The sequence below is a fragment of the Salmo salar genome, unplaced genomic scaffold (genome assembly GCF_905237065.1).
Source record: "Salmo salar unplaced genomic scaffold, Ssal_v3.1, whole genome shotgun sequence".
Classification (NCBI taxonomy): Eukaryota; Metazoa; Chordata; class Actinopteri; order Salmoniformes; family Salmonidae; genus Salmo; species Salmo salar.
Genome location: NW_025548399.1, coordinates 297489 through 322786, shown reverse-complemented (window position 1 = coordinate 322786; position 25298 = coordinate 297489). Strand labels below are relative to the sequence as shown.

Below are 25298 nucleotides of genomic sequence, written 5' to 3'. Positions count from 1 at the left end.
GTCGAGGATCAGTAGGATGGTCAGTTTTACAAGGGTATGTTTGGCAGCGTGAGTGAAGGAGGTTTTTGCGAAATAGGATGCCGATTCTAGATTTAATTTTGGATTGGAGATGCTTAATATGAGTCTGGAAGGAGAGTTTACAGTCCAGCCAGACACCTAGGTATTTGTAGTTGTCCACATATTCTAAGTTAAAACCGTCCAGAGTAGTGATGCTGACGGGCGGGTGCGGGCAGAGATCGGTTGAAAAGCATGCATTTAGTTTTACTAGCGTTTAAGAGCAGTTGGAGGCCACGGAATGAGTGTTGTATAGCATTGAAGCTCGTTTGGAGATTTGTTAACACAATGTCCAGAGAAGGGCCAGATGTATGCAGTATGGTGTCGTCTGCGTAGAGGTGGATCAGGGAATCACCCGCAGCAAGAGCAACATCTTTGATATATACAGAGAAAAGTGTCGGCCCGAAAATTGAACGCTGTGGTACCCCCATAGACACTGCCAGAGGTCCGGACCACAGGCCCTCCTGATTTGACACACTGAACTCTATCTGAGAAGTAGTTGGTGAACCAGGCGAGGCTGCCATTTGAGAAACCAAGGCTGTTGAGTCTGCCGATAAGAATACGGTGATTGACAGAGACGAAAGCCTTGGCCAGGTCAATGAAGACGGCTGCACAGAACTGTCTTTTATCAATGGCGGTTATGATATCGTTTAGTACCTTGAGCGTGGCTCAGGTGCACCCGTGACTAGCTGGGAAACCGGATTGCACAGCGGAGAGGGTATGGTTGAGGAACAATGGGAAAGTAATTCTGCTTTGAATGTTGATTAACTTGTAACCTCACTTTTGAGAAAATGGCCATTGAATGTTTTGGTACCTACTGGAGAGCTCTTCTTTGTCTACAGGGCTGTTACTTTGGCAGATAATGTCACCCATCTAAATAAGTAGTTTATTTTTTTGAATAATGAACTAAATGTATGGTATTTTTGGTTGATGTCAGTTTCATTGTTTGTTATGCTATGAATGGTTATTTTATGGTTGTAAGTGGTAAAATGAACCTGAATTTTTTTTATTTTGCAATTCTGAGTAATTACTACTTTAGTAAGGAATTACACATTATTCAGTACTACTTCAGTTGCTAAATAATTCCAATCGATGGCAGCATAAGACCACAAATGATATTTCAGAAGATAAGTTTAGTTTTCTCCCTGGATACACCACCACTCCCCGCGCTTCTTTCTGTCCCTTTCCACACTGCTAACGCAAGAGGAGAGACTGAAAAAGCATTGAACAGATTACTGTGAAGTAATATAATGATGATTCATGTTTATTATTACCTGTTTTTATGCTCATGTTTTACACTTCATTAACATAACGATTAACAATAAGTCTGAACATTAATTCAGTCACCTCTGGTCGAGAAAATATATTTTCCCAGTACGTTCATTCTCTAACTCATCAACCAGCATCCACCTGCTCTGCCTTCTCGAGCAAGCCAGGGGCATGTGGAGGTAAATTGAATTTAAAGGTAAAATGTTGAGGTAAATTTACTAACCGGGAGGGTTAAAGAGTACAGTCAGGGTGCCGCAGAACCCCTGCAGTACCTCTGGAGACCCCAGATTGAGAACCCCTGATTTGGCAGATGCTCTTATCCAGAGAGATTTACAGTAAGAGCATTCACCTTAAGATAGCTATTTATTTAGGAAATAAACTTAATGAATTATTCATAAAATTGTTATCTCACCTCTTAGCTTTGGTGTTATGTCCCCCAGAGAGATGCATTTTAGAGACAGGGCCCCCCTCCTCTCTCTCCCCAGAGAGACTCATTTTAGAGGCAGGGCCCCCCTCCTCTCTCTCCCCAGAGAGACTCATTTTAGAGTCAGGGCCCCCCTCCTCTCTCTCCCCAGAGAGACTCATTTTAGAGGCAGGGCCCCCCTCCTCTCTCTCCCCAGAGAGAATCATTTTAGAGTCAGGGCCCCCCTCCTCTCTCTCCCCAGAGAGACTCATTTTAGAGCACTGACCCCTGTAAACAGAGATCCAGCATGTTGGTTGTGGTTAACACAGTGACAACTAAACAGAGATCCAGCATGTTGATTGTGGTCAACACAGTAACAACTAAACAGAGATCCAGCATGTTGGTTGTGGTCAACACAGTGACAACTAAACAGAGATCCAACATGTTGGTTGTGGTTAACACAGTGACAACTAAACAGAGATCCAGCATGTTGGTTGTGGTTAACACAGTGACAACTAAACAGAGATCCAACATGTTGGTTGTGGTTAAGACAGTGACAACTAAACAGAGATCCAGCATGTTGGTTGTGGATAACACAGTGACAACTAAACAGAGATCCAGCATGTTGGTTGTGGTTAACACAGTAACAACTAGTTCTTGACTGTTAATTGTTCTCATGTATTCATTATCTCTTAGAGAAATAAAACATTTACTAACAGATACATAGAAACAGTCAGGTGATTTAAAGCATCACATGAACATGTTGTTGTGACATTTCATCTCCATGGTAACCGTCAATAATAATAATAAGTCACTGTTTGTTAAGGTAGTTATAGACAGTACAGCAACAATAAATATAATAATAATAATAATAATAAGTCACTGTTTGTTAAGGTAGTTATAGACAGAACAACAACAATAATAATAATAATAATAATAAGTCACTGTTTGTTAAGGTAGTTCTAGACAGAACAATAACAATAATAATAATAATAATAATAATAATAATAATAATTTACTGTTTGTTAAGGTAGTTCTAGACAGAACAACAACAATAACAACAATAATAATAATAATAATAATAATAATAAGTCACTGTTTGTTAAGGTAGTTATAGACAGAACAACAACAATAATAATAATAATAGTAATAATAATAAGTCACTGTTTGTTAAGGTAGTTATAGACAGTACAGCAACAATAATAATAATAATAATAATCATAATAATAATAACAATAATAATAATAATAATAATAATAATAAGTCACTGTTTGTTAAGGTAGTTATAGACAGTGCAGCAACACAAGGCCATGTCTCACACGTATTTGTATTCACTAACAGTTGACTATTTATTGTCTTTCAATCTGTTCTTTTCTAAACGTATCTGAGAATGTAGACAGAAGGGCTAAAACGGACATGATTGATCCGAGGAGGAAATTGTTGATCCATTCAGAAAGTTTTTTTTGCATCAAGTGAGAGATGTTATATTATGTAAAGTAGACTAGGTTATAATGTATAATAGCAGTTTGTTAGTGACATGCAGATCAAGGTCTATACCTCGGCTATAGCCTACATATCATAGATGACCAGTCTAAACCTGTTCAGATCAACATAATGTTATAGTCCTACCAGTAGCAGGACAGAGAATGTACTGTATATAACCTACATATCATAGATGACCAGCCTAAACCTGTTCAGATCAACATAATGTTATAGTCCTACCAGTAGCAGGACAGAGAATGTACTGTATATAACCTGCATATCATAGATGACCAGTCTAAACCTATTCAGATCAACATAATGTTATAGTCCTACCAGTAGCAGGACAGAGAATGTACTGTATATAACCTACATATCATAGATGACCAGCCTAAACCTGTTCAGATCAGTTCACAGAGACCATCAGGTTTGTCGGCATGATAAGTGATCATAGCCTTATAATAGTTTGTAGGTAGTCTAGACCAACAGTACGAGAGTCTGACCGTCTTTCCTACATACCAACACATTTATTCAATGTTACCGAGAAATATGTGCCACAGTTTCAACAGCCATTTTTGTAACTGCGTAGACTACACACTTACTTTCACGTTCATATGAGGAAATCACAAAACTTCTGACAGTCACTGGTGCAGCCGCCTGTTTTCTTGCAGATGAAGTAGCTTTCACAGCCAACTCATTCAACCAGCCTAAACAACAGTAAATACAAGATGTCAAATGGACAAAAGTGAATCCTGATATAGTCATATACATTAGAGAGGGGTATATTGCTGCAGATGTTGGATCTTAATTTGAGCCAGTTTGCTACACCAGAAAAATAATCCTGCAGAAACAGGACATTTGAATTATTGTGTGGATTATAATTAATGAACAGTTTTAAAATGGAAAAGTGGAATTTATCATCTTCAGAAACCTTTTCTAAAGTTTAATTACACTCAAATACACTACAAGTTTAGTTTTTCTGCAACAGGGTGATCAAATTAAGATCCTACATCTGTACAGAGTTTATGTCTTTATCTGAAAAGGGCAGTTTGAGTTATTAGCGATAACATTGCAACTGTCAGCTGATGTAAACCTCTGTGATTGGATGTTATATACCCCATACATATCCCCATGTACAATTATGTGTACAGATGTAGGATCTTAATTTGATCACCCCCCACTGCAGAAGAACTTTCAAGCAATGCAGGAAATGTAAAACTTGTAGTGTATTTGAGGTTTAAAAAGGCTTCTGAAGTTTGTAATTTCCACTTAGATATTTCAGACTTGAGTTTTCCTTACGAAAAATGTAGTAAACCCTACAAAAATGTCCATTAATTATAATTCACATAATAATTCACATTTTCTGTTGCTGCAGGAATATTTTCCTGCTGTAGTAAACTGGCTCAAATTAAGATCCTACATATGTACGTGCAAATGTACATTGTGAATAAAGGTGATTGTGATTCTACAAAGGTTGAGTCTCTAGATTCCCTTGCTGCTCTGGAGAAATAATGAAATGGTTGTCATGGTGATTTAAACAGGGACCTGGTTATCTCCCAACTCTGATGTCATTTGTTACATTTCACCCTGTTGATAAAGGCAGCTACAAGGATGAACCCAGAAGACAACTCTAAATCAACACTCACTGATATTATCCTGAAATCCTTTCACTCATATTGTGGTGTCTCTTCGTTTAACAGATAGTCTATGATATTAATATTGTAGCAAACAGTGGTGCAGGGCAGTGAACCCAGGTCGCTGGTGAACAAGGAAAAAACCCTATGCAGCGCACAAATAGGGTTAACCCAGTATTTATTCATTTATTTTACTAGGCAAGTCAGTTAAGAACAAATTCTTATTTTCAATGACGGCTTAGGAAAAGTGGGTTAACTGCCTTGTTCAGGGGTAAACAACTGATTTTTACCTTGTCAGCTCAGAGATTTGATCTTGCAGCATTTCTGTTACTAGTCCAACGCTCTAACTAACCACTAGAGCGTTGGAGCGCAGCTACCTGCCGCCCCAAGTAAGATTAACCCAGTATCAGTATTAATATTGTTAACCCAGTATCAGTATCAATAGTGTTAACCCAGTATCAGTATTAATAGTGTTAACCCAGTATCAGTATCAATAGGGTTAACCCAGTATCAGTATCAATAGGGTTAACCCAGTATCAGTATCAATAGGGTTAACCCAGTATCAGTATTAATAGGGTTAACCCAGTATCAGTATTAATAGGGTTAACCCAGTATCAGTGTTAATAGTGTTAACCCAGTATCAGTATCAATAGTGTTAACCCAGTATCAGTATTAATAGTGTTAACCCAGTATCAGTATCAATAGTGTTAACCCAGTATCAGTATCAATAGGGTTAACCCAGTATCAGTATTAATAGTGTTAACCCAGTATCAGTATCAATAGGGTTAACCCAGTATCAGTATCAATAGGGTTAACCCAGTATCAGTATTAATAGGGTTAACCCAGTATCAGTATTAATAGTGTTAACCCAGTATCAGTATCATTAGGGTTAACCCAGTATCAGTATCAATAGGGTTAACCCAGTATCAGTATTAATAGGGTTAACCCAGTATCAGTATTAATAGTGTTAACCCAGTATCAGTATCAATAGTGTTAACCCAGTATCAGTATCAATAGGGTTAACCCAGTATCAGTATCAATAGTGTTAACCCAGTATCAGTATTAATAGGGTTAACCCAGTATCAGTATTAATAGGGTTAACCCAGTATCAGTATTAATAGTGTTAACCCAGTATCAGTATCAATAGGGTTAACCCAGTATCAGTATCAATAGGGTTAACCCAGTATCAGTATTAATAGGGTTAACCCAGTATCAGTATTAATAGTGTTAACCCAGTATCAGTATCAATAGTGTTAACCCAGTATCAGTATCAATAGGGTTAACCCAGTATCAATATCAATAGGGTTAACCCAGTATCAGTATCAATAGTGTTAACCCAGTATCAGTATTAATAGGGTTAACCCAGTATCAGTATCAATAGTGTTAACCCAGTATCAGTATCAATAGGGTTAACCCAGTATCAGTATCAATAGGGTTAACCCAGTGTCAGTATTAATAGTGTTAACCCAGTATCAGTATCAATAGGGTTAACCCAGTATCAGTGTTAATTAGTCCCGTGCTTCAGCTACTCAGACCCCTCACACATCCGGTCCATTCTGATGACCTCACAGACACCATACCACTTCTGACACCAATGTAGCAAACAGCTGGGCAGGGAAGTGAACCCAGGTCGCACCTGAACTATAGTATCTGAATATTGATATATTGAATTTGACTTGACCACATCCAGTCAGCTCCATTTTGTCTGATTAAACTGACACCAACCTGTCTCAGTAGTAGTAGACTGTTAGGAGTGTTTTACTGTCATTCACTATACTAACATTACACCAACCTGTCTCAGTAGTAGTAGACTGTTAGGAGTGTTTTACTGTCATTCACTATACTAACATTACACCAACCTGTCTCAGTAGTAGTAGACTGTTAGGAGTGTTTTACTGTCATTCACTATACTAACATTACACCAACCTGTCTCAGTAGTAGTAGACTGTTAGGAGTGTTTTACTGTCATTCACTATACTAACATTACACCAACCTGTCTCAGTAGTAGTAGACTGTTAGGAGTGTTTTACTGTCATTCACTATACTAACATTACACCAACCTGTCTCAGTAGTAGTAGACTGTTAGGAGTGTTTTACTCTCATTCACTATACTAACATTACATTTAATTTATCTACACACTTTACAATAATCCCTGGCAGGATTCTCACCTTGAAACTTCATTGTGATTATTTTCTGTTCTGTTCTGAATATTCTGATGGGTGAGGCCTGAGCTGGAATGTGAAGCTAACTGAAGCTGGCTAGCTTTAGAAAACCAGTATATCAAGCCTGTATCATAGTATACCCCTCAGGCTACGTTCAGGTTTCAGCAAGAGGCAGGTATCAACATGCCGAGTCGTAGGCGACAACCTGGGTTGTATTCATTAGTTTACTCCACAGCCAACAGTTTTAAGATGTTAAATAAAACATAAACCGTTTACTCTAAACGCTGCACAATGTGACCTAAACGGTTTCTGTTGCCAAACGTTTTGCTTTTAGATTGTAGATAATGTAGGAGCAATCACCCTGGGGCACACAGATGGGCACAGAACGAATTCACCCCACGCATCTAAATTATATCCAAAACATTTTAAGGAGAGTAGGACTATTATAACACTGTCCACCAAAAATATAATTAACTATATGAATACACATAACAATATCATCAACTATATTAATACACATAACAATATCACCAACTATATTAATACACACAACAATACCATCAACTATATGAATACACATAACAATATCATTAACTATATGAATACACACAACAATACCATCAACTATATTAATACACATAACAATATCATCAACTATATTAATACACATAACAATATCATAAACTATATTAATACACACAACAATATCATCAACTATATGAATACACACAACAATATCACCAACTATATTAATACACACAACAATATCATCAACTATATTAATACACATAACAATATCAACTATATGAATACACATAACAATATCATCAACTATATTAATACACATAACAATATCATAAACTATATTAATACACACAACAATATCATCAACTATATTAATACACATAACAATATCAACTATATGAATACACATAACAATATCACCAACTATATTAATACACATAACAATATCATCAACTATATTAATACACATAACAATATCATCAACTATATTAATACACATAACAATATCACCAACTATATTAATACACACAACAATATCATCAACTATATTAATACACATAACAATATCATCAACTATATGAATACACATAACAATATCATAAACTATATTAATACACATAACAATATCATCAACTATATTAATACACACAACAATATCATCAACTATATTAATACACATAACAATCGTCGTCTTACCTTTTATCTCTCAATAGAAACAGAGTCTGAATGATCATTCGGTCGTCGAAAGTTGCATTCGTTTGCTCTGCTCATTTACATATCAGGTTCTACCTGTTCTCTCTCCGAGTCCCTCTCTCTTTACAGCTCTTACAATGAGCCTTGGCAAACATTCTACAACTGTCTGGAAGTCTATTGGAGGGATGGTGGTGTTCTATTGTGTTGAGACCTGGTGACTGAGACGGCCGCGGCATATTGTGAAACATCAGCAAGTGCAGCAGTCTTCATCACTGAAGCTCCTGCCAATCATGCCCCAACAATCACCAATCACTAAGCTCTTCCCGAGCATGGTCGCAGTCTCTGCTGGTTGCAGCTCTTCTCACCCCAGGGGTAGCAGCTCCTCTCTCTCCCCAGGGGTAGCAGCTCCTCTCTCCCCAGGGGTAGCAGCTCCTATCTCCCCAGGGGTAGCAGCTCCTCTCTCCCCAGCGGTAGCAGCTCCTCTCTCCCCAGGGGTAGCAGCTCCTCTCTCCCCTAGGATGTGAAGACATTGGTGGCTTAGCTCATAGCCAGTAGGGGGGTCCGGGACGGAATTTCAACAGCTAAAACCATGAATACAACACCAGTGTATTGCCAAAAATGACTCAACAACTTCAAACATAGACTCTGACATGTCCAATGAGCCAAACTGATTAAAGTCTCTCTCTCTCTCTCTCTCTCTCTCTCTCTCTCTCTCTCTCTCTCTCTCTCTCTCTCTCTCACACACACACACATATCCTATTCTTCTGTTTATGTCTCTGTGTCTTGTCTGGTGTCTCTCTCCATCACCAGAATAATTGGTGAGGGTTAGGCCTACTGCAATACAACATTCAAAACATGAAAACACAACTACATAACTAGCCTGTTCAACCTCTCTTTCGTATCGTCTGAGATCGCTAAAGACTGGAAAGCTGCCGCGGTCATCCCCCTCTTCAAAGTGGGTGACACTCTAGACCCAAACTATTAAAGACCTATATCTATCCTACCCTGCCTTTCTAAAGTCTTCGAAAGCCAAGTTAATAAACAGATCACCCGACCATCTCGAATCCCACTGTACCTTCTCCGCTATGCAATCTGGTTTCAGAGCTGATCATGGGTGCACCTCAGCCACGCTCAAGGTCCTTAACGATATCATAACCGCCATTGATAAAAGAAAATACTGTGCAGCCGTCTTCATCGACCTGGCCAAGGCTTTCGACTCTGTCACTCACCGTATTCTTATCAGCAGACTCAACAGCCTTGGTTTCTCAAATGATTGCCTTGCCTGGTTCACCAACTACTTTTCAGATAGAGTTCAGTGTGTGAAATCGGAGGGCCTGTTGTCCGGGCCTCTGGCAGTCTCTGTGGGGGTGCCACAGGGTTCAATTCTCGGGCCGACTCTCTTCTCTGTATACATCAATGATGTTGCTCTTGCTGCTGGTGATTCTCTGATCCACCTCTATGCAGACGACACCATTCTGTATACTTCTGGCCCTTCTTTGGACACTGTGTTAACAACCCTCCAGACGAGCTTCAATGCCATACAACTCTCCTTCTGAGGCCTCCAACTGCTCTTAAATGTAAGTAAAACTAAACGCATGCTCTTCAACCGATCGCTGCCTGCACCTGCCCGCCCATCAAGCATCACTACTCTGGATGGTTCTGACTTAGAATATGTGGACAACTATAAATACCTGGGTGTCTGGTTAGACAGTAAACTCTCCTTCCAGACTCACATTAAGCATCTCCAATCCAAAGTTAAATCTAGAATTAGCGTCCTATTTCACAACAAAGCCTCCTTCACTCATGCTGCCAAACATACCCTTGTAAAACTGACTATCCTACTGATCCTTGACTTCGGCGATGTCATTTACAAAATAGCCTCCAACACTCTACTCAGCAAATTGGATGCAGTCTATCACAGTGCCATCCGTTTTGTCACCAAAGCGCGATATACTACCCATCACTGCGACCTGTATGCTCTCGTTGGCTGGCCCTCACTTCATATTCATCGCCAAACCCACTGGCTCCAGGTCATCTATAAGCCTTTGCTAGGTAAAGCCCTGCCTTATCTCAGCTCACTGGTCACCATAGCAGCACCCACTCGTAGCATGCACTCCAGCAGTTATATTTCACTGGTCACCCCCAAAGCCAATTCCTCATTTGTCCACCTTTCCTTCCAGTTCCCTGCTGCCAATGACTGGAACGAACTGCAAAAATCACTGAAGCTGGAGTCTTATATCTCCCTCATTAACTTTAAGCATCAGCTATCAGAGCAGCTTACCGATCATTGCACCTGTACATAGCCCATCTGTACATTGCCCAACCAACTACCTCATCCCCATTTTGTAATTTCCTTTATCCTTTGCACCCCAGTATCTCTACTTGCACATTCATCTTCTGCACATCTATCACTCCAGTGTTTAGTTGCTAAATTGTAATTATTTCTCCACTCTGGCCTATTTATTGCCTTACCTCCCTAATCTTACTACATTTGCACACACTGTATATAGACTTTTCTATTGTGTTATTGACTGTACGTTTGTTAATTGTCATAAACTTCATCGTCTGAAGAGGAGAAATCATCGGACCAATATGCAGCGGGTATATTGCTCATCTTCGTATTTATTGAAGGTAAACAGACTCAAACAAAATAACGACGATAACAGTCCAGTAAGGTGCACAGACTAAACCGGAAACAACCACCCACAAACACAAGTGAAAATGAACACACTAAATATGGCCTCCAATTAGAGACAACAACCACCAGCTGCCTCTAATTGGAGGTCATTGAAAAAACACAACATAGAAAGAGAAACCTAGAATAAACATAGAAATAGAAAATATAGAACATACATCAAAACCTCGAAACACACAAAACAAACACCCCCCTGCCACGCCCTGACCAAACTACAATAACAAATAACCCCTTTTACTGGTCAGGACGTGACATTTATCCCATGTGTAACTCTGTGTTGTTTGTGTCACACTGCTTTGCTTTATCTTGGCCAGGTCGCAGTTATAAATGAGAACTTGTTCTCAACTGGCCTACCTGGTTAAATAAAGGTACATAAAATAAGAAATAACACAGAACTCTCAACTAGTTCCATCAAACAGAAAAACAACAAGAAAGCTGGATAAACACATTCAGATTTCTAGATATTGCACTTTTCTTTAGCGTTTTAGGGGTCATAGTGTCACATCCTGGCCAGTAATAGGGGTTGTTATTTGTTATTGTAGTTTGGTCAGGACGTGGCAGGGGGTATTTGTTTTATGTGGTTCAGGTTGGTTGTGTTAGTTGTAGGGTGTTTGATTTAGTATTCCCGGGTTTTGGGCACTGTTCTATGTTTATGTATTTCTATGTTCAGTCTAGTTATTTGTATTTCTATGTTTAGTTAATTGGGGTTGAATCCTCAATTGGAGGCAGGTGTTTTCTCGTTGCCTCTGGTTAAGTAAAGGTACATAAAATAAGAAATAACACAGAACTCTCAACTAGTTCCATCAAACAGAAAAACAACTAGAAAGCTGGATAAACACATTCAGATTTCTAGATGTTACACTTTTCTTTTGCGTTTTAGGGGTCATAGGTCAGATCAGTGGTCATGGTTGTTATGCATGGACTAAAAAACAAACTTGAAACCATTTTTCTCAGATTCACTGTTTGTGTAGACTGCTCCTTGTCTTTTCTAGGGCAGTAGTTCAGGTGGCTGTTTGTGTAGACTGCTCCTTGTCTTTTCTAGGGCAGTAGTTCAGGTGGCTGTTTGTGTAGACTGCTCCTTGTCTTTTCTAGGGCAGTAGTTCAGGTGGCTGTTTGTGTAGACTGCTCCTTGTCTTTTCTAGGGCAGTAGTTCAGGTGGCTGTTTGTGTAGACTGCTCCTTGTCTTTTCTAGGGCAGTAGTTCAGGTGGCTGTGTGTGTAGACTGCTCCTTGTCTTTTCTAGGGCAGTAGTTCAGGTGGCTGTGTGTGTAGACTGCTCCTTGTCTTTTCTAGGGCAGTAGTTCAGGTGGCTGTTTGTGTAGATGCTGTTTGTCTTTGTAGGACAGTAGTTCAGGTGGCTGTTTGTGTAGATGCTGTTTGTCTTTGTAGGACAGTAGTTCAGGTGGCTGTTTGTGTAGATGCTGTTTGTCTTTGTAGGACAGTAGTTCAGGTGGCTGTTTGTGTAGATGCTGTTTGTCTTTGTAGGACAGTAGTTCAGGTGGCTGTTTGTGTAGATGCTGTTTGTCTTTGTAGGACAGTAGTTCAGGTGGCTGTTTGTGTAGATGCTCCTTGTCTTTGTAGGGCAGTAGTTCAGGTGGCTGTTTGTGTAGATGCTGTTTGTCTTTGTAGGACAGTAGTTCAGGTGGCTGTTTGTGTAGATGCTGTTTGTCTTTGTAGGACAGTAGTTCAGGTGGCTGTTTGTGTAGATGCTGTTTGTCTTTGTAGGACAGTAGTTCAGGTGGCTAACTTTGCTCTTAGTCTGCCTCCTGTCTCTCCTATCACCATGGGTACACCTTCCTGAAAACAATGACTCCATACTTTGCTGAAACCTGTTCTGCCAGATCATGTCCTTAAAGACTAGAATGTTCCAATGTGGTTACCCACAAAGATGACAAGATAGTTCACACATTCATCATCCAGGGTTACTGTCAAACATATATGTTACATTTCTGGTTTGTCCATAACTTGTTTCCTGCTTGTAGCAGGCCGTGTTTACAGAAATCCTTTTCTATAACTAGAAGTCATGTGATTTCATGAGAATATTTTTCTGCAGTGAGAATGTAATGCAAGTCAAGCTGTCCTTGGATGTATGTCAACAAGATTTATAACCAGCATTGTTAAATTAACAGTTGTAATTAAAAAAAATCAATGCTGTAATTTTCTTTATGTTAGCTAGCTTTTTATAATGTGTTGTTGTCACAGACACCAGATAGATGCAGAGAAATGTGTTGTTTTACAGGGTCAGCCATACGGCGCCCCTGGAGCAAATTAGGTGTAAGTGCCTTGCTTAAGGGCACCAACAGATTTTTACCTTGACGGCTCAGGTATTCAAACCAGCAACATATCAGTTACTGACCCACCACTCTAACCACTAGTCTATCTGACTATACCAGTTACTGACCCACCACTCTAACCACTAGTCTATCTGACCATACCAGTTACTGACCCACCACTCTAACAACTAGTCTATCTGACCATACCATACAAGTTACTGACCCACCACTCTAACCACTAGTCTATCTGACCACACCAGTTACTGACCCACCACTCTAACCACTAGTCTATCTGACCATACCAGTTACTGACCCACCACTCTAACCACTAGTCTATCTGACCATACCAGTTACTGACCCACCACTCTAACCACTAGTCTACCTGACCATACCAGTTACTGACCCAACACTCTAACCACTAGTCTACCTGACCATACCAGTTACTGACCCACCACTCTAACCACTAGTCTATCTGACCATACCAGTTACTGATCCACCACTCTAACCACTAGTCTATCTGACCATACCAGTTACTGACCCACCACTCTAACCACTAGTCTATCTGACCATACCAGTTACTGACCCACCACTCTAACCACTAGTCTATCTGACCATACCAGTTACTGACCCACCACTCTAACCACTAGTCTATCTGACCATACCAGTTACTGACCCACCACTCTAACCACTAGTCTATCTGACCATACCAGTTACTGACCCACCACTCTAACCACTAGTCTATCTGACCATACCAGTTACTGACCCACCACTCTAACCACTAGTCTATCTGACCATACCAGTTACTGACCCACCACTCTAACCACTAGTCTACCTGACCATACCAGTTACTGACCCAACACTCTAACCACTAGTCTACCTGACCATACCAGTTACTGACCCACCACTCTAACCACTAGTCTATCTGACCATACCAGTTACTGATCCACCACTCTAACCACTAGTCTATCTGACCATACCAGTTACTGACCCACCACTCTAACCACTAGTCTATCTGACCATACCAGTTACTGACCCACCACTCTAACCACTAGTCTATCTGACCATACCAGTTACTGACCCACCACTCTAACCACTAGTCTATCTGACCATACCAGTTACTGACCCACCACTCTAACCACTAGTCTATCTGACCATACCAGTTACTGACCCACCACTCTAACCACTAGTCTATCTGACCATACCAGTTACTGACCCACCACTCTAACCACTAGTCTATCTGACCATACCAGTTACTGACCCACCACTCTAACCACTAGTCTATCTGACCATACCAGTTACTGACCCACCACTCTAACCACTAGTCTATCTGACCATACCAGTTACTAACCCACCACTCTAACCACTAGTCTATCTAACCATACCAGTTACTGACCCACCACTCTAACCACTAGTCTATCTGACCATACCAGTTACTGACCCACCACTCTAACCACTAGTCTATCTGACCATACCATTTACTGATCCACCACTCTAACCACTAGTCTATCAGACCATACCAGTTACTGACCCACCACTCTAACCACTAGTCTATCTGACCATACCAGTTACTGACCCACCACTCCAACCACTAGTCTATCAGACCATACCAGTTACTGACCCATCACTCTAACCACTAGTCTATCAGACCATACCAGTTACTGACCCACCACTCTAACCACTAGTCTATCTAACCATACCAGTTACTGACCCACCACTCTAACCACTAGTCTATCTGACCATACCAGTTACTGACCCACCACTCTAACCACTAGTCTATCAGACCATACCAGTTACTGACCCACCACTCTAACCACTAGTCTATCTGACCATACCAGTTACTGACCCACCACTCTAACCACTAGTCTATCTGACCAGACCAGTTACTGACCCACCACTCTAACCACTAGTCTATCAGACCATACCAGTTACTGACCCACCACTCTAACCACTAGTCTATCTGACCATACCAGTTACTGACCCACCACTCTAACCACTAGTCTATCTGACCATACCAGTTACTGACCCACCACTCTAACCACTAGTCTACCTGACCATACCAGTTACTGACCCACCACTCTAACCACTAGTCTACCTGACCATACCAGTTACTGACCCACCACTCTAACCACTAGTCTATCTGACCATACCAGTTACTGACCCACCACTCTAACCACTAGTCTACCTGACCATACCAGTTACTGACCCACCACTCTAACCACTAGTCTATCTGACTATACCATACCAGTTACTGACCCACCACTCTAACCACTAGTCTATCTGACCATACCAGTTACTGACCCACCACTCTAACCACTAGTCTATCTGACCATACCAGTTACTGACCCACCACTCTAACCACTAGTCTATCTTACCATACCAGTTACTGACCCACCACTCCAACCACTAGTCTATCTGACCATACCAGTTACTAACCCACCACTCTAACCACTAGTCTACCTGACCATACCAGTTACTGACCCACCACTAACCACTAGTCTATCTGACCATACCAGTTACTGACCCACCACTAACCACTAGTCTATCTGACCATACCAGTTACTGACCCACCACTCTAACCACTAGTCTATCTGACCACACCAGTTACTGACCCACCACTCTAACCACTAGTCTACCTGACCATACCAGTTACTGACCCACCACTCTAACCACTAGTCTACCTGACCATACCAGTTACTGACCCACCACTAACCACTAGTCTATCTGACCATACTAGTTATTGACCCACCACTCTAACCACTAGTCTACTTTGAGCACTTGCCTTGGGCCTCCACTGAGTCTCCATGTGTCAAGCAGTACAGAGAAACCCCCTCTAGATGACAGCAGAGGCTCTTGGATCTACCCTGTCTATCCACCAGTTTAGTGACCTTGTTCCATCAATATGTCCATACTACTTCACAACCCATTTAAGGTCTTGACCAGCAATGTCCAATTGGGCTCAACCAAGCCGAGAGTGAGGTTCTAGAAAGAGGACTGACTTTCATACCAACTCCTAAACAGGTGGACTGACTTTCATACCAACTCCTAAACAGGTGGACTGACTTTCATACCAACTCCTAAACAGGTGGACTGACTTTCATACCAACTCCTAAACAGGTGGACTGACTTTCATACCAACTCCTAAACAGGTGGACTGACTTTCATACCAACTCCTAAAAAGGTGGACTGACTTTCATACCAACTCCTAAACAGGTGGACTGACTTTCATACCAACTCCTAAACAGGTGGACTGACTTTCATACCAACTCCTAAACAGGTGGACTGACTTTCATACCAACTCCTAAACAGGTGGACTGGCTTTCATACCAACTCCTAAACAGGTGGACTGACTTTCATACCAACTCCTAAACAGGTAGACTGGGAGGAGCTCCGGAGGGGATCTACACGTCTATCATAGAAGATTGAAGTTATCAGATCATTGTGAATATGAAACAGATTTTCCTCAGATACTATTTCCAAACCCCTCACATTGGGAACCTCAGTTGGAGTCAGAAACTATACAGACTCTGATACGTAGGGATGTGGCTTCCTTTTCACAATTCAGAACCAGACCTTTTTTATCAGCTTAACCTTACAAATGGTTAAAAATCAAGCTCTAGAAATATAGTGATTAAACCAGCAGATAAGGGGCTCAGATTGTTGTAATGGATGAAGTGAATATCTTCTTGAAGCCAATAGACAATAGGATCATGTTAAACACTATGTTCCATTGTCCCACTCAACACAACCGGAAAACACAAAGATTAATCCAGGAGATAAACTGTATGAGGATAAGTACATTACAGATAAACAGATGGTCTGTCTTTTTGGGACAGATTCTCCAAGGCCTAGGCAGTTTTACTTACTGCCTAAAATACATATCTCCTGAGACGTGGGCGGTTGCCTGCGGCTGACCAATAGGAAGTGATTGTGTCTCAGAGACGTGGGCGGTTCCCTGCAGCTGACCAATAGGAAGTGATTGTGTCTCAGAGACGTGGGCGGTTCCCTGCGGCTGACCAATAGCAAGTGATTGTGTCTCAGAATCTTACTGTATTGCTGAATATATAGACTTTTATTGCTGAATATATAGACTTTTATATCAACCCTCTATCCCAGAAACACCCAGCTATGTTCAGTATACTGATGAATGAAGGGTTTATTACTATTGTAGTACTGACTTTTATATCAACCCTCTATCCCAGAAACACCCAGCTATGTTCAGGATACTGATGAATGAAGGGTTTATTACTATTGTAGTACTCTTTTTATTAACTTAGCTACTGACTTGTTCTATTGTTGTTGCATTGTCAAGAGGTTAACCTGCAAGGAAGCATTTCAGTACATAATACTTGTATTGTACTTTATATTATTATAGATATTTTAGGGTTGCCATGGATTTCAAGCAGGCAATGCCATCAGGTCCAAACCCAAAACAAGGAAATTGTAGGAGACAGGCGTGTTGGGGTTTCCTGCCAGCATGACCACCCGCTTCACTTCCTGAACATGAAAAAGGGTGAAAGGTGGGATGCAGTAATAAGGAGTTTTTTCAGTTTCTTTTTCAGTATTTTATTTCAGTGTTGATTAATTTAGTTAATTTAGTAAATTGTAGTTAGTTATTTAGTGCACATAATGATGTACTTCTTCTGTAGTTTGTCAAATGCAGTGAACCTGCTGAGAGATGAAGGAGGGGATGAGAGGCCAGAACATCAACCTCATCTTCATGGAGGACATTGATGCCAGATGCAGTGAACCTGCTGAGAGATGATGGAGGGGATGAGAGGCCAGAACATCAACCTCATCTTCATGGAGGACATTGATGCCAGATGCAGTGAACCTGCTGAGAGATGATGGAGGGGATGAGAGGCCAGAACATCAACCTCATCTTCATGGAGGACATTGATGCCAGATGCAGTGAACCTGCTGAGAGATGAAGGAGGGGATGAGAGGCCAGAACATCAACCTCATCTTCATGGAGGACATTGATGCCAGATGCAGTGAACCTGCTGAGAGATGAAGGAGGGGATGAGAGGCCAGAACATCAACCTCATCTTCATGGAGGACATTGATTCCAGATGCAGCTACATGTGCAAGTAATGAACCTTTTTATTCAAGATCTCATTTACTTTAACATTTGAAAAGCAGTTTCTCCAACAATAGTTTTAACATGAACATTTTGTCTATATCCTTTTAGAGAAACTTTCCTGAATTGAATCATGGGAACAGATTGGTTGTTCCAGTTTTCCATGCTGATGGACATGACTTGCCATGTCAGGTACTTGAACAGGATCATTAATATTATCAGTAGGTATATATTCATATTTTATAAGGTTTAACCAAATAACCCTTTTACCATGGTATGACATGATTTTATATTTGTAGATGAAATTCAACACCCGATATGTGGAAGGTGCTGGACTGGCAGATGGGGAGCAGATGGAGAGGCTGTGGTCGTATCTGAGGCGCTTTGGGAAGGTCACCAAAGAAATGAGGCCGTCCCATCTTATTGACCTCCTGACTGATGCACTTCTCCACCATGGGAAAACGCCAGAGGCTACGTTAGTACACTTGGAATTGTTATTCATTTACTTGATGCTGGTTGACTCTAGTGATGTTCCTAACATTTCCTGTTGTTTTGATGTAGTGGACTCTCTGCCATAGAGGGTTTCCCCAGTAACAGAAGTTGCAACAGAGGCAAAAAGGGAAATGGAAGAAATTGCACAGTCTCTTCCAGGTAAACCATTGTATCAATAATCTAAGCATATAATTTCAGTATTGATTAGAAATGTTGTCACATCTGTCAGTGTTGTTATGTTTTAGGAACAACACTGGACACCATTAGGGATTGGGGCAGGAATGTCAGTGTTGTTATGTTGTAGGAACAACACTGGACATCATTAGGGATTGGGGCAGGAATGTCAGTGTTGTTATGTTGTAGGAACAACACTGGACACCATTAGGGATTGGGGCAGGAATGTCAGTGTTGTTGTGTTGTAGGAACAACACTGGACACCATTAGGGATTGGGGCAGGAATGTCAGTGTTGTTATGTTTTAGGAGCAACACTGGACACCATTAGGGATTGGGGCAGGAATGTCAGTGTCACCCTTGAGAGGCAAAAACCTGCTCTGTGCTGGGAGGAGCAATATGTTGCAATGCTCCAGCAACATACAATTGCAATGTATGTAATTAATTTCAAATGACTAAACAAAGTTGTTATTTTTCGACATGCATTATTGTATGCCCTCTGTAATCCATGTTTTATTTTCAGGGTACAGCAGGAAAGTGGAGATGGAACAGCTGTTTTTCAGCTTGTGCAGTTCGATAGGTACTTCCTCAGTTTTTAACAGTGTAATTGTTAGATAAATGAATATAATTGATCTCCCTGGTCAAAGTATTTAGAACCTTTCTGATGACAGAAAACTGAAGACGATGGAGAGGAAGAACAGCATCCTCCATCGATGGTCCCCCAACAGCAGTCGCATCCAGACTGCACTCCACAGACTGCAGAGTAACAGATTGATGGTCCCCCACCAGCAGTCTCTTCCAGACTGCACTCCACAGACTGCAGAGTAACAGATTGATGGTCCCCCCACCAGCAGTCTCTTCCAGACTGCACTCCACAGACTGCAGAGTAACAGATTGATGGTCCCCCACCAGCAGTCTCTTCCAGACTGCACTCCACAGACTGCAGAGTAACAGATTGATGGTCCCCCACCAGCAGTCTCTTCCAGACTGCACTCCACAGACTGCAGAGGAACAGATTGATGGTCCCCCACCAGCAGTCTCTTCCAGACTGCACTCCACAGACTGCAGAGGAACAGATTGAGGACCAATCTGGAGGGAACCTTCAGTCTGCTGCTAGAACGGAGGTTCCTCTGTGGCCTGAAAATATGCAGGTTATAGATATATATTCAACAATAGGAACAAGTCAACTCATATCAGTTCTATGTTAATTCTGGGTGGTCATACACAATAATAATGTTTATTTGTATCTGTTTCTGAACTTGGTTTCTGTTGCTAATGATCTATTGTTGGATGGTAATCAGAGTAATTTTATAGCAGCTTTAGGTCATTTTTTATTTATTTTTTGTTTAGATTGGATTACCTTTAACATATTTTCTGTCTGTATTATCTGTTATCAATAGATGGTCAAGGTATTGATTATGTCACACTGTGGCCTAGGAGAGCTATGTTTTCTCTGTTTAGCTAGGCCAGGGTGTGATAGGTGGGTGGGCAATCTATGTTTTATTTTCTATGTTTTGGCCGGGTATGGTTTCCAATCAGAGGCAGGTGTCTTTCGTTGTCTCTGATTGGAAGCCATACTTAGGCAGCCTGTTTTTCCTTTGTCCTTGTGGGAAGTTATTTTCTGTTTAGTTGGTGAAACCTGACAGAACTGTTTTGCTGTCGTTTTGTTTGATTGTGTAACAAAAAATGTCGTACTCGTCACGGAAAATGTCGTACTGGAGAGAAGAGGACCAAGGCGCAGCGAGAATGTGGATACTCATATTTTAATTACCAAAAAGGAGTAAAGCATCCACTTGACAAAACAATAAAGATCACGACAGCAACAGTTTTACAGGCTCTACAAACGCAGTGCAAAAACAACTACCCACAACCCCAAAGAAAAACACACACACCTATATAGGACTTCCAATCAAAGGCAACTCAATACACCTGCCTTCAATTGGAACTCCCAATCACCAACAAACATTCACACACACAAAACTGCCACGTCCTGACCCCAAAACTAATACAATAGCTCCATCTGCTGGTCAGGACGTGACAGATTGCAGAGTGTTCTGAGTAAAATAAATACAAGATGAACATCTTCCACGCTGCACCTTGGTCTACTCCTTTCCACAGCTGTGACAGATTATCTGTTATCAATCGATGGTCAAGGTATTGATTATCTGTTATCAATAGATGGTCAAGGTATTGATTATCTGTTATCAATAGATGGTCAAGGTATTGATTATCTGTTATCAATAGATGGTCAAGGTATTGATTATCTGTTATCAATAGATGGTCAAGGTATTGATTGTCTGTTATCAATAGATGGTCAAGGTATTGATTATCTGTTATCAATAGATGGTCAAGGTATTGATTATCTGTTATTAATTGATGGTCAAGGTATTGATTATCTGTTATCAATAGATGGTAAAGGTATTGATTATCTGTTATCAATAGATGGTCAAGGTATTGATTATCTGTTATCAATAGATGGTCAAGGTATTGCCAACTGCCTGTCCAAAAGGCCACGGTCGGTAGTAGCATAAAAACACATGTGAAGGACTACAACCTGAGGAGACGAGGTTTGTCCTCACAGCTCCTACAGGCCCTGGTGTATGAGGATGCAATGCAGGTGGACAGCACTGATTGGTCCTGGAGAGCAGGAGGAGCAGAGGATGATGGGGAGGTGCACCTCAAGCTAAGGCTCTTGGTGCTCTTTGTGAAGAGAAGCGGTAGATTGAGGATGATGTCTTCACTGCCAAGATGTTCTACTCACATGAGCAGGAACTGATCGTGGAGGCCTTACAACATTACACAGAGCAGGAACTGATCGTGGAGGCCTTACAACATTACACAGAGCAGGAACTGATCGTGGAGGCCTTACAACATTACACAGAGCAGGAACTGATCGTGGAGGCCTTACAACATTACACAGAGCAGGAACTGATCGTGGAGGCCTTACAACATTACACAGAGCAGGAACTGATCGTGGAGGCCTAACAACATTACACAGAGCAGGAACTGATCGTGGCGGACTTACAACATTACACAGAGCAGGAACTGATCGTGGAGGCCTTACAACATTACACAGAGCAGGAACTGAGCGTGGAGGCCTTACAACATTACACAGAGCAGGAACTGATCGTGGAGGCCTTACAACATTACACAGAGCAGGAACTGATCGTGGAGGCCTTACAACATTACACAGAGCAGGAACTGATCGTGGAGGCCTTACATCATTACACAGAGCAGGAACTGATCGTGGAGGCCTTACAACATTACACAGAGCAGGAACTGATCGTGGAGGCCTTACAACATTACACAGAGCAGGAACTGATCGTGGAGGCCTTATAACATTACACAGAGCAGGAACTGATCGTGGAGGCCCTACAACATTACACAGAGCAGGAACTGATCGTGGAGGCCTTACAACATTACACAGAGCAGGAACTGATCGTGGAGGCCCTACAACATTACACAGAGCAGGAACTGATCGTGGAGGCCTTACAACATTACACAGAGCAGGAACTGATCGTGGAGGCCTTACAACATTACACAGAGCAGGAACTGATCGTGGAGGCCTTACATCATTACACAGAGCAGGAACTGATCGTGGAGGCCTTACAACATTACACAGAGCAGGAACTGATCGTGGAGGCCTTACAACATTACACAGAGCAGGAACTGATCGTGGAGGCCTTATAACATTACACAGAGCAGGAACTGATCGTGGAGGCCTTACAACATTACACAGAGCAGGAACTGATCGTGGAGGCCTAACAACATTACACAGAGCAGGAACTGATCGTGGAGGCCTTACAACATTACACAGAGCAGGAACTGATCGTGGAGGCCTTACAACATTACACAGAGCAGGAACTGATCGTGGAGGCCTTACAACATTACACAGAGCAGGAACTGATCGTGGAGGCCTTACAACATTACACAGAGCAGGAACTGATCGTGGAGGCCCTACAACATTACACAGAGCAGGAACTGATCGTGGAGGCCTTACAACATTACACAGAGCAGGAACTGATCGTGGAGGACTTACAACATTACACAGAGCAGGAACTGATCGTGGAGGCCTTACAACATTACACAGAGCAGGAACTGATCGTGGAGGCCTTACAACATTACACAGAGCAAGATGGATGTTGTCTTGGGGAAAGAGCTGTCCTTGCTGGAAAGCTTGATGAGATACAGCATGCAGAAGGACAATGTGAATCGTTCAGAAGGGCTTTTATTGAGGGCAGAAACTATGAAGAGGTGGAGGATGACTATTATGATGACGACGACGACGATGACAACGATGGTGATATTGATGGAGGAATAGATGAATGAGGCTGATGGTGATGACTACAACAACGATGGTGATATTGATGGAGGAATAGATGAATGAGGCTGAGGGTGATGACTACAACAACGATGGTGATGTTGATGGAGGAACAGATTCATGAGGCTGAGGGTGATGACTACAACAACGATGGTGATATTGATGGAGGAACAGATTCATGAGGCTGAGGGTGATGACTACAACAACGATGGTGATATTGATGGAGGAATAGATGAATGAGGCTGAGGGTGATGACTACAACAACGATGGTGATATTGATGGAGGAATAGATGAATGAGGCTGATGGTGTTGACTACAACAAGTATGGCAAAGTCAACAACGCAGCCACTGCTAGCTAGCCTACTTCACCAGCCAGCAGTACTGCATCATTTGTAATTTTAGTCAATAAGATTTTTGCAACGTAAGCTTAACTTTCTGAACATTCGAGACGTGTAGTCCACTTGTCATTCCAACGTGATATGGACCTGTGGACTATTGCGGAGGTTAGGAGGAGTATATCCAGGGCTTTGGAGGAATTAGGGGCAGGAGAAAAGCACCTCCCACGAGAACAGGTGGAGGCAGCGAGAGCGCGGCAACAAGGGGAAGCACGAGAGGCAGACACACCCCCCCAAAAAATTAGGGAGATTGGCACAGTCAGGTTGGAGACCTGAGCCAGCTCCTCATGCTTACCGTGGGGAGCGAGTGACTGAGCAAGCACCGTGTTATGCGGTGATGCGCACTGTGTCGCCAGTGCGCATTCACAGCCCGGTGAGCTCTGTGCCTGCCCCACGTACCAGGCCTCCAGTGAGTCTATCCAGCCTGGTATGCCCTGTTCCTGCTCCTCGCACTTGCCCTGAGGTGCGTGTCACCAGTCGGGCACCACCTGTTCCAGCCCCACGCATCAGGTCTCTAGTGCGCCTGCCCAGTCCGGTGTGTCTTGTTCCTGCTCCTTGCCCTGAGGTGTGTGTTACCAGTCTGGCGCCACCTGTGCCAGCCCCACGCATCAGGCCTCCAGTACGCCTTCCCAGTCCAGAGCTTCCGGCAACGTCCCCCAGTCCGGAGCCTCCAGCGACGTTCCCCAGTCCGGTGAGACCTGTTCCGGCTCCATGTAAAAAGCCTCCAGTGATGATCCATGGTCCGAAGCCTCCAATGATGATCCATGGCACGAAGACTCCAGTGATGATCCATGGCACGAAGCCTCCAATAATGATCCATGGCACGAAGCCTCCAGTGATGATCCATGGCACGAAGCCTCCAGTGATGATCCATGGCCTGGAGTCTCCAGTGATAATCCATGGCAAGAAGGCTGTTGGGATGATCCATGGCCCGGAGCCTCCAGTGATGATCCATGGCACGAAGACTCCAGTGATGATCCATGGCCCGGAGCCTCCAGTGGTGATCCACGGCACGGAGCCTGCAATGATGATCCATGGCGCGGAGCCTGCAGCGATGGCCCGCAGTCCGGAACCTCCTGAGACGGCCCGCTGTCCAGAGTCTTCAGCGACGTTCCGCAGTCCAGAACCTCCAGTGATGATCCAAGGTCCGGTGACACAAAAGCAGAGGGATCAGCGGGCGGAGAGGGGGTTACGCCCCGAACCGGAGCCGCCGCCTCTGCTGGAGGATCCGCAGGATGAGAAGGTTCTGCGTACTGCATCAGAGCCGCCATAGACAATAGTCACCCTCCCTAACCCTACCTTTTATCTTTTTTTTTGTTTAGGTGCATCCAGAGTCCGCACCTTTGTGGGGGTACTGTCACATCCTGACCATAGAAAGCTGTTATTTTCTATGGTAGAGTAGGTCAGGGCGTGACAGGGGGTTTTCTAGTTTAGTTTTTCTATGTTGTTTTCTAGTTTTGTATTTCTATGTTGGGTTTTGTTTGGGATGATCTCCAATTAGAGGCAGCTGGTCATCATTGTCTCTAATTGGAGATCATACTTAAGTAGGTGTTTTTCCCACCTGGGTTTGTGGGAGATTGTTTTTGAGTAGTGTATGTTTCACCTCTGCATCACGGTTTGTTGTTTTTTGTTCTTTAGTTTATGTGTATGTATT

The 25298-nt window shown here is 42.3% G+C and overlaps 1 long non-coding RNA gene across 1 annotated transcript; it reads right to left on the bottom strand.

The window, feature by feature from the left end:
- Positions 1–1904: 1904 nt before the first annotated feature.
- LOC123732976 (uncharacterized) lies at positions 1905–8649 on the bottom strand. The gene is made up of 3 exons (XR_006763546.1): positions 8224–8649; positions 3808–3912; positions 1905–2014 (listed from the first exon to the last, which is right to left on the bottom strand). It is a non-coding gene; the product is annotated as an uncharacterized lncRNA (long non-coding RNA).
- Positions 8650–25298: the final 16649 nt, after the last annotated feature.